Raw genomic sequence first — 10949 nt, 5'->3', positions numbered from 1 at the left:
TTCTCTGTGTAGCCCTGGCTGTCCTGGCACTCACTTTGTAGACCAGGCTGGCCTCGAACTCAGAAATCCGCCTGCCTCTGCCTCCCGAGTGCTGGGACTAAAGGCGTGCGCCACCACGCCCGGCTAAAATAGTTTTGAATTAGCTAAAAACCACATATAATGAAGTGAACTTTAGAATGCTCTAGTTCTGAATTTCTTGCTGAAAAACTGACTGTGTACTTTATCCCTCTACCTTACATGCAGTGCAACTGAAGTTCAAAGGATTTACCAGATTTCGACCAGTTGTGGGCTTCGATTTCCCTTCTTGTAATTGCCATAAAAATATACTTTTCTTTTGTAGCCAGAAACTTTTGCTTTGTAGATGAAACTTTTTACAAGATTTTACAATGGAGTGACCCTCTTTGAGGCTGACTGTCCAATTCTTGAAGGACAGTCACCTGAAAGCAAGAAAGTGACTAATACAAGGATCTGAATTTGAAGCTGGTCCTGTAATCTGAACCTGCTGACTTATATTTGGCCTACAGTCATTTCCCTTAACTTTCCTTATAGATGAGCTGTAAATTGGAACAATATCCTTGATTTGGCTATAAAATGTAATCAACAGCATTCTGTATTAACTTTTCTAAGATATTGATTTCAATATTTATTTTTCTTTCACAAAACATAATCCTATTAGTATTGCATGCATATTCATATATATCAACATCTTATGCATCTTGGATGGACAATGGGAGAAAACACAAAACTTCTATATGAAGCACATCTGTCAATCTGTATATATCTATCTATCTATATCTATCTATCTATCATCTCTCTCTCTCTCTCTCTCTCTCTCTCTCTATATATATATATATATATATATATATATATATATATATATATCAGTAATGGCAATAGTATATAGATATAAGGATTTTCTTGTTCCAAAAATGATGTGTTCTCATGATGACATGAAGCGATTCATGACATTTGATTATATGGAGCATTTATATATATATATATATAAGGGGAACTTTGCATTAAGAACACCAAATTACTGGTGACATCAGATTTGCCTTTTTTGGCTCTGTTATGCTTCATTTATTATACTAGGAAGTGCATCTCCCAGACTTTCACTTTGATAGAAACTATTCCCCAACCAGATAGTTTTCAAACTTTCAAACAAAGCATGGACAAACACTTTGAACAAGGCTAGTCACAGGCTCAGCTCATGAAATATTTTCTGTAGCAATATAGAGAAAGTGGGAAAAGTTAGAAAGGCATCTCCTAATGGGTTTAGATTATCAGGTTTTTTTTTCAGGTTTAACGTTTGATTATTTTCTTTTCCTGATATTTATACAGAACATACAGACCTGTTATTTAAATATCAATTTTAATTTGGTAAGATTTTAAATTTTATCAGTTAGATTTCTTTTTCTACTTTTTAAAATTCTTTTTAATAGTGATGGTGAGAATTCAGGAATTTGTACCTGCTAAACAAGTGCTCTAATTAATCTCCAGATCTTTGATTTAGTAGAAAAAATGTAGGATTAAGAATTCTATTAAAATATTTTGAAATGATATTTCTCCTTAGTAGACAAAATATCATATAGAAAAGCTTCAAAACACACTTCATTTCTGGCATGTCAGCCTCATTAGCCATATGCTACAGTTCTGTTTAAGTTTTAATTAGCTAATCTAACATAATTTCACTGCTGAAGTCAACACATTAAATTTAGAATTCTAAAGTCACTGTGGAGGAAATTGTACATATCGGGCTTTTTATTCTGCATTGTTCAATCAAAGTTACTGACCATTTAGATACAGATTCATTCAGTTCTGCATTCTTTTTCTTAATGTAGAATGATCTCTTCATGAGTCTGACATTTTACTTGTATATTCAAGCTATTCGCAATTGTGTTATAGGTTTAAAGGCTTTTAGTTATTTACTGTCACTGAAAATATTGAATATTTCTTTGCAGAAAATACTGATCCAATTACAGAGTGAAACTTGTTTAAACCATTAATGATGTTAGAGTTGCTTACAACGTGTATGTATCATTCAGTATTTTACTCATTTCCTACTACTGTCTGTAGCTGGCTGAATGGAGCTTTCAGTATCTCTGTTTTATTTACTTGTTAGGCATGGTCCTCTGCCAAGTCAGTTTCCCAGCTGTAAAATTCCTACAGAAGTTTTCTAGTGTTCTTGACTACTTCTTTATCTCTTATACATCATCAAGGACTTCAAAAGTTAGATTATACCTTCATTTCAAATAATATTTTTGCTGTTCTTTGGCAATAAGAACTCAGGATAATGTCTATTTGCAAACTTGTCCTCTTCTCATTATCCAACAAGTTATTTTAAGGGTAAGAGATAGAATGTTGTATATCATACCCTATTTACCAGTCAAATTCATCTGTTGAAACTTGCTGTGAAATAGGAATGATATGAAAATATAGAGACCTTAGGTTTAGAGTTCAATTCCTCCCGTGCTGTATTGAGAGACTAGAAGTTTTATCTGACTACTGGTTTTAGAGGTGGCCTTTGTGAGATGGTAGCACTCTATAAGCTCATCAGGGCAGAGTACATTGATTTAACACTGGTGGTTACATATAAAGAAAGAAAACCAGAACTGTGACCTAGGGGAATTTTCCTATCTGTTTCTATCAGTCTTCTCTGCTATCATCCCAGTACTCTGCCAACAAGAAAGCCATCATCATAAGACATAAAAATTCATAATTATTAGGTAAATAAATCACCTTGCTTTATAGACTTATGTAGTTTCAAATACTTCATTAATATATGAACTTACAAACTGAGCTAATATAATACTTGTAAAGTTGTTACAGTTAAACTTAATCAGAAGTAAATTTAAATATGATGTTCGAGTATGCTCAGTGTTGTTCTGATCAAACAAGTCCTAATTTGACTTAAGAAAGAGTGTTTTTATTTGATTTACAAGTCATGGTCCATCATCCAGTGAAGCCAATGTAGGAATCTTTAGTCAGAAACCTGGAAGTTGGAAGAGAAGGAACACCTGGGGAACACTAGTGCTATGGACTTGCCCAGGATCAGGTCAGCTACTGTGCTGATTACTCTCATGTCAACACGACATAACATATCTTACCTGAAAGGAGATAGCCTCAGTTAAGAAAACACCTCCATAAGATTCTGCTATAGGCCGGGCGTGGTGGCGCACGCCTTTAATCCCAGCACTCGGGAGGCAGAGGCAGGCGGATTTCCGAGTTCGAGGCCAGCCTGGTCTACAAAGTGAGTTCCAGGACAGCCAGGGCTACACAGAGAAACCCTGTCTCGAAAAACCAAAAAAAAAAANAAAAAAAAAAAAAAAAAAAAAAAAAAAAAAAAAAAAAAAGATTCTGCTATAGAGTATGTTCTTAGTAAGTTATTGATGGTGGAAGGTTTAGCCCATTATGAGTGCTGTAATCTCTGGGATGGTGGTCCTGGGTTCTGCCAGAAACATGCTAAAGAAGCCATAGGGAGAAAGCCAGTAAGCAGCATCATTCCATGATCTCTGCATCTGCTCCAGGCTTCAGGTTCCTTCCTTGTTAGAGCTCCTGTCCTTGCTTCCTTCAGTGATAGACTGCAATGTGGAAGCATAAGCTCAGTGAACCCTTTCCTCCACAACATGCTCTTTGTTCATGTAGTTTCATCACAGCAATGGAAACCCTAGGACCCTAGTTATCTTATTTTTAACTCCTCTACCACCTGACTGGGATGGCACTGCCCATAGAGAGCATATCAATGGTAATTAAGAAAGTGAACCACAAATAAAGCCACAGTTCATCTAATCAAGTTTCTTTTTTCCCAACTGACTCTAGTTTTTGTCATGCCAACAAAGAGGGCAGGGCCCTAAACATGGTAGGTCTGATGCCTTTAAAAGACAAGAAAGTAAATAACACATCCCTTTTTGTCCTGTAAACAACAGCAAGAAAAGGCTATGGGAGAACACAACAAAAATGTCTACCTTTCTGAGAAAAGAGCCAGCCATGTCATCACCATGTTCCTGCAGTGTCTGATATTTAGAACTGTGAGATTCTAATTTCTGTTACTTTAACCACCTAGCCTGTGTTGAGTTGTTATATAGAAAACTAAATGGATGGTATCAAGCCACCTCATGCGACATAATTGAATTATTGTTCCACCACCAACTGCTGAAGATTACTCACTGTGCAGTTTTTATGCCAAAAGATTATTCCTACACTCTACAAATATATGACATTCAGTCATAGAACAGAATTTTAATATTTCTCTTGTGTCCAGTGTTGCTTGCAATTGTTGTCAGTAAAAGCAATCAGATGTTAAACTCAAACATTTTCAATTTGATATAAGTATGATAGAATGTCACTTAGTGCTTTCTGAGCATTGTGGTTAGAAACCCACTTAGATAGTGCCTTCTGTTTCAAGAGATGAGCATAAAAGCATAGAAATGGTTCCTAGCTGTGTGAACAAAGACTATGATGTGGGCAACATTCTTGAGAGAATGTGATGTAAGAAATTTATCCATGCCATGGCAGCCATGAATGGGAGAGACAGAGTGTCATACTTCCTTGTCTTTCAGGTCTTCTTATCACTTGTTATTCAGGTTCTTTTCTACAATTGGTACATGGGTCATTCCAGACCTTCTTTTTACCTGAAGAAAAACATGGGATTGGCTTTTCTGATCATCATCTTCTGTTAGTCTAACCTTCTGAACACTCGGGATTCTATCACTTGGATATTAATCATCAAACTCTGCAGCGTTTCTATATTCTATGTGTCAGGAGGATCAGAATTATGCGAAGGCTCCAAATCAGAAGTTTTCTTAGAAAACCAAATCCCACTGCATGGTAGAGTGAAGGAAATGAGGGCTATTGGAGCAATTCAGCCTGGATTTTGTTATTTTTGGTTTCTCAAACCTTACTGCTACCATGGCAAGGCAATGCTGTGGCAGAGAGATGTATCTTCTACCAGTCTCTCTTCTCTAGGAAACGGCAAGCTGGTTCTCATGTGAGGGAAGAAAACACACATGTTTACACTGGTCCTTCATGACTCAATTCACAAAAATTTTTTTTAAAACCTTGACACACTTTCGGAAGCAGTGTCTTTATCAAATAAGCTTCACTTACTCCATTTGAATGTTATGTGTTTCAGTTTAGGAACCTGGAGATGCATCTGTTAAGCTGTACCATCTCTCATTTTGTTTGAATCTTTCACAACTTTCATGAGGTCCCATTTATCAATTCTTGATCTTAGAGCAAGAGCCATTGGAGTTCTGATTAGGAAATTTCCCCCAGTGCCAATGCATTCAAGGCTCTTTCCAACTTTCTCTTCTATTAGATTGAGTGTATCTGGTTTTATGTTGAGGTCCTTAATCCAGTTGGACTTGAGCTTTGTACAAAGTAACAAATATCGGTCTATTTTCATTCTTCTACATACTGACAACAAACTAGATGAGCACCATTTATTGAAGATGCTTTCTGTTTTTCTTTGTATATTTTTTGACATCTTTGTTAAAGATCAAGTGATTAGAAGTGTGTGGTTTTATTTCTGGGTCTTCAATTCTGTTATATTGATCATCTTGTCTATCTCTGTACCAATGCCATACAGTTTTTATCACTATTGCTATGTAGTAAAGCTTGAGGTAAGAGACAGTCATTCCCCAGCTGGTCTTTTATAGTTAAGAATTGTTTTCGCTATTCTGTTTGTTTGCTTGTTTGTTTTTGTTTTTTGCCTTTCCAGATGAATTTGAGAATTGCTCTTTACATGTCTTTGAAGAATTGTGTTGGGACTTTGTGGGGATTGCATTGAATCTATACATTGCCTTTGGTAGGATTGTCATTTTCTACTATGTTAATTTTGCCAATCCATGAGCATGGGAGATCTCTCCATTATCTTAGATCTTCAATTACTTTCTAGAGACTCAAAGTTATTTTCATATAGGTATTTCACTTGTTTGGCTAGAGTTACCTCAAGATATAAAAATATTATGTGTGGCTATTGTGAAGCAAATTGTTTTCCATATTTCTTTCTTATCCTGTTTATCATTTGTATAAAGGAAGGTTACTGAGTTATTTGAGTTAATTTCATATCCACCTCTTCTAGCCTCCAGAATTATGAGAAATAAGTTGTTTGAGTGCTTCTTTTCTGTGGTACTTTCTTGTAGTAGCTGTCACAGACCATGATACTAATTTCAGGATGTCTCTTCACTCTTATATGAAGATACTAATGTGAATGATACTAATTTCAGGATGCCACTTTCTCTTCACTCTTAAGTGAGTTTGACAAAACACAAAATTTTGAAAGTGTCAGAACCATACTAATAACATCTGCATTAAGAGATTTTTATAATCATTTTCAGGACTACATGACCACTTTCCTCTGAACTTGACTAATTTCACTTTTTAAAAAAATTTAAAAATTGTTTTCTTCATTTACATTTCAAATGCTATCCCCAAAGCCCCCTATATGTTCTCCTCACCCTGCTCCCCAACCTACCCACTCCTGCTTCCTGGTCCTGGCATTCCCCTGTACTGGGGTATATGATCTTCACAAGACCAAGGGTTTCTCCTCCCATTGATGGCTGGATATTCTGCTACATATGCAACTAGAGACACAGCTCTGGGGAGTACTGGTTAGTTCATATTGTTGTTCCTCCTATAAGTTTGCAGACCCCTTTAGCTCCTTGGATACTTTCTCTAGCTCCTTCTTTAGGGGCTCTGTGTTCCATCCAATAGATGACTGTGAACATCCACTTTTCTAATTGCCAGGCACTGACATAGCCTCGCAAGAGAGAGCTATATCAGGGTCCTGTCAGCAAAATATTTCTTGCATATGCAATAGTGTCTGGGTTTGGTGGTTGTGTTTTTAAAAGCTCCATGTTGTCTGTCTCATTCTAGTTTCCTCTTCCATTTTAGATTCTACAGACTACCTTCCTCTCCTGGCTAAGGGAAAGCAGTTGGTAGGTTATCTTGTCCATCTTACCTTCTTTCCTAAGAGGCATTCTCTACTAACTTGCCTATCTTGTATATTTCTCTACCGTGAGTATTCCAACTATTCTATATTAAGCCCTTACCATTAATCCAAATTACTCACAATTTGTTAATTTTATCCCAGAAATATCAGTGAAATATATAATTTCTCAAATTAAACATATTTCTAAATTGTCTGTATCTGGTAATTACTGAAAGCCTCTGTTACATGCCTCACTTTCAACCTTTCATCCTAATGAAACTGAATTTAGCATGAACTACTTCTATTAAAGATGCAAATTTTTAAAACACGTGTAAAAGTATTGCAAAAATGCCACAGTACTCCAATATGCCATGTACAAACTTTAATTAATAATGATGCAGAATATTCATCGTAACTAATGGATAATTCTCCACAAATCATGATTGTAAGATATCTAAATTATCAACTCATTTAGACTCTTCAGAGCTTTATAAAGTCAATGATTAAGCCTACTGTCACAGTAGTTATTTGTAGACTTCTTATAATTTTGGTTTTGGGCCTAGCCTTTTCAGCTGATCCATCTCTCCAGACTATTTGTAGACATCTTAAAATTAGGGTATCTATGTACTCATTATTTTCATTACATAGCAATATTTTTCCATGGATGTAAAATAATAGGCTTTGTCTGTACTTCATATATTTAGGCATGCATCACATTTATAATTACTACTTATACCACTTTACTAATGATTCACCACAGCAAAATAAGTAAAAAATAAGAACTTTGATATTCTTCTGATTGTTCAATAGACTGAAATTGAAAAATGATGCTATTGTTCACAAATGTCCAAGGAAATCTAAATAAGAATAATCCTTGATATCATATATATATATATGTGTATATATATATATATACACACACACAGTCATGGCTTTGCCAAGGCATAGATGTGGCAGTAAGGGAAAACTGTCAGGAACTGATTCTTGTCAACTATGAGACTCAAAAAATCAAATTCAGACCATAAAAATTTTGTTCATGTCAAATTGTCTTTCTGCCTCCTAAGCTATCTCTTTGGTCCTAGTAGTTATTTTCTTTGGTCACTATGCATTTTTCTCAGATGATACCAAATTATCTTCTGTTGTAGACCAATTTATTTTGATAGCAATAATGTTTTCATATTTGGTTCAAAGTATCTTTGTATATTTATCTTTGAATTATGGCTAAAATTTTTCTTACCTTAGAGAAATTAACATGGATCAGAATATGTTATGCCAAAAATACTTATAAATAGGAGTTACTAACACATGTGACTCTCATGCATGACTCTTAGTAACTTTTCATAGAATACAAAATTTCTGTTTTCCCAGAATGTCACATAGACTGTGGATGTAGATGTGGAGAACCTTGAGCAATCGCCATTACAAGATGGCGCCGGCTTCCACTGCGACTAACTGGTAAACAAGCAATGTGCGCAGGTGCAAGAGTGAATTTGTGCCAAGTCATTGCCTTTCCCAGGGCATAGCAATGAGTCGATGGGCGAGCAACAAATCAGGTGCTGACACATCACGCTAAGGTGTATATAAGCAGCACCATTTTCCAGGGTTCGGGGGTCTTCCTCCTGATGAAGCAATAAAGCTTTGTCTTTTGTCTGAGTGTGTTCTTGCTGGCAAGACATTAGCTCGGGACATGTAGATGCATCTTATATTTGAGATGGTGACACAAAACATTTTTAAAAGGATTTCATATAAGGGTATATGGACCAGCATAGTCAATGAGGCACAGAAAATCAGGAGTAAGTGATATTCTTTCTTTTCAAGACGACAGACTACAGGCACTATTGCCCCAGCAATACTTTCCATGAAATATTCAATTTTTAAATAGTAATAATAAATTCATCACTATCACAGAAAATGAAAACATAATCTCTGTATCACAATAAATTTCACATAATTTTTGACAGTTGTAAGATATTTCTCAATATCATGTTTTTCATTCTGATGATACACATTGAGACTAAGTGAAAAACTAAGAAAAATTCATGCTCTTTAGGAATATTTTCCGTTAGTTCATTCACTTTTACGTTTCTTCCTCATTATTCCCTCCATATTAATGACAGAAACAGTGTAATGCCAACACAGATATCTTCTGTAGATAGAACTCCAGCTCCTTGCCTTCGAGCACATAGCTGTCTGCTCTGCCACACTGGCCTGGTCTTGAGGCAATACAGTGTTGAAGCTTGCCCTGATGGAACTGCTCCTCCAGGAGACTGCTGATTTTGGCATTCTTTTTCCTTTCGTCGTATTTCTTTTGAATTTTCTTTGATCGTTTTTTATTTAAAATCTCTTCCTCCTCAGGAGTCAGCATGGCCCCCTTCTTGCAGCCCAGGGGCAGTGCATAGTGGGAATCGAACCACTGTCGGTATGGCGTGCTGTCAATAAGCAAGATGAAGTTCTTCACCAGGGTCTTGGTGCAGAAAAGCTCATTGTTGGATGCACTGTAGACAATATCAATGATCCTTGTTTTGCGAGTACAACACTCAGAGCCCCAGGAATAGTTCCCCGCATCCAATCTCAGGGTACGGTACTTCTTATTGCCTCCTCAAACGTGGACTGTGTGTATGAGGTGAGGGCTAATCTTCGTGTTGGCAGCAGGCCATCCCAGCTCTCTAATTCTTGTGGTAGGGTTTTTGCTTATCCCCGGTTTTGCAGTGCTTGTGCCAGTTGTCCAGAGAGATGTCCATCGCTCCAGATTTCACATATTTATGTTGACATGAGATGGACTAAGAATATTTTTATTAAAGTCATCTTCCTTAGTTTCTGTGAATATTTCCTAAAATAACATCTTAAGTTCTACTCACTGTATCATGAATAGGACTGAAGTCAGGATTGATATACTAGACTTAAGTAAGTTAATTCACAAACCAAAAATGTGCATGTTTAAGGAAAATGTGACTAAAATTATGGAACTTGGTGGCTGAATTAAGAAGAGTGTCTTCAGTTCAAGGCCAGTCTGGACAATTTAGTGAGCTACTTCTTTACGGTATTATGAGCTGAAAATGAAAAAACAAAAAACAAACAAAACAAACAAACAAGCAAACAAAAACAATTCCCCCAAAACATTTACATGTTTGGAGGGAACTCTTAGTGCCTTGCATTTTGGTCCTTTTAATATGGAGCAAAATTAAGCTAACATATTATTTCACTGTAATTTTTATTTTTATTAAAAACAAAATGAATGTATTTTTTTTTCCTGTGGAATCCTTTCTGACTAACTTAGGCTTCTCCCAAAGTTCTCTCTGTAAACCTCTCAGGCCGTGAACAAGCTTTTTAGTGTAAAGCTATTCTCTCTGGAAATTCTACCACCCTAGATAATATATACTTTAAGGGAGAGTGCAGGGCTATATCCCTCCCCATTCTTTAAATCTTATGGGAATGCAGTTCTTCATCATTATGTTAGTTCTCTCATATTTCTAAGCAGATTTTCTATTTTAATTCCATTTAAAAATTATTTATTTATTCACCTTCCATACCATTATCAGCCTCCTTCTTCCCAGTCCCCTCTCACACAAATCCCCACCTACTTCCCCTTCCTTTATCATTCCAAGTAGATTTTCTTGTTTTCTATTTTGAGAAAAACATATTTTTCTAATTGTCTACATTGGGAAGAAAAACCTCAGATATATTATACACATTTCTACCCTCGTAAAATTTAACAATTTTATGAGTTACTTATAATGCCTTTCAAAGGTTTCAAGCACTAAATCATAATTTGCATATTCCTTTATAGTACAGGCATCGAGGTATCACAATGATGCATGTGGTGAAATGCATGGATAATGCAATATATATTGAAATTTAGTGAGTATTTCACAATAGAAGAATTTTCTGTCCCTTTAAGATCTGGCATATTTCAACATAAAAACAATTCATTTGCAGAAGAAACAAAGCATTCTATTATCCCACTTCTTGGAGAAGTCAGGGCTCTGTCTGAGATAATTAGGATGTACCTCCTTTGAAA

The 10949-nt window shown here is 35.9% G+C and overlaps 1 pseudogene; it reads right to left on the bottom strand.

Moving 5' to 3' along the window:
• Window positions 1-9038: 9038 nt before the first annotated feature.
• Window positions 9039-9672, bottom strand: LOC110291843 (annotated as a pseudogene).
• Between the last annotated feature and the right edge of the window lie 1277 nt (window positions 9673-10949).

This window comes from Mus caroli, chromosome 3 (genome assembly GCF_900094665.2).
Source record: "Mus caroli chromosome 3, CAROLI_EIJ_v1.1, whole genome shotgun sequence".
Classification (NCBI taxonomy): Eukaryota; Metazoa; Chordata; class Mammalia; order Rodentia; family Muridae; genus Mus; species Mus caroli.
Note: the sequence above shows the minus strand (reverse complement) of the source record. Positions and strands in the feature narration are given on the sequence as shown.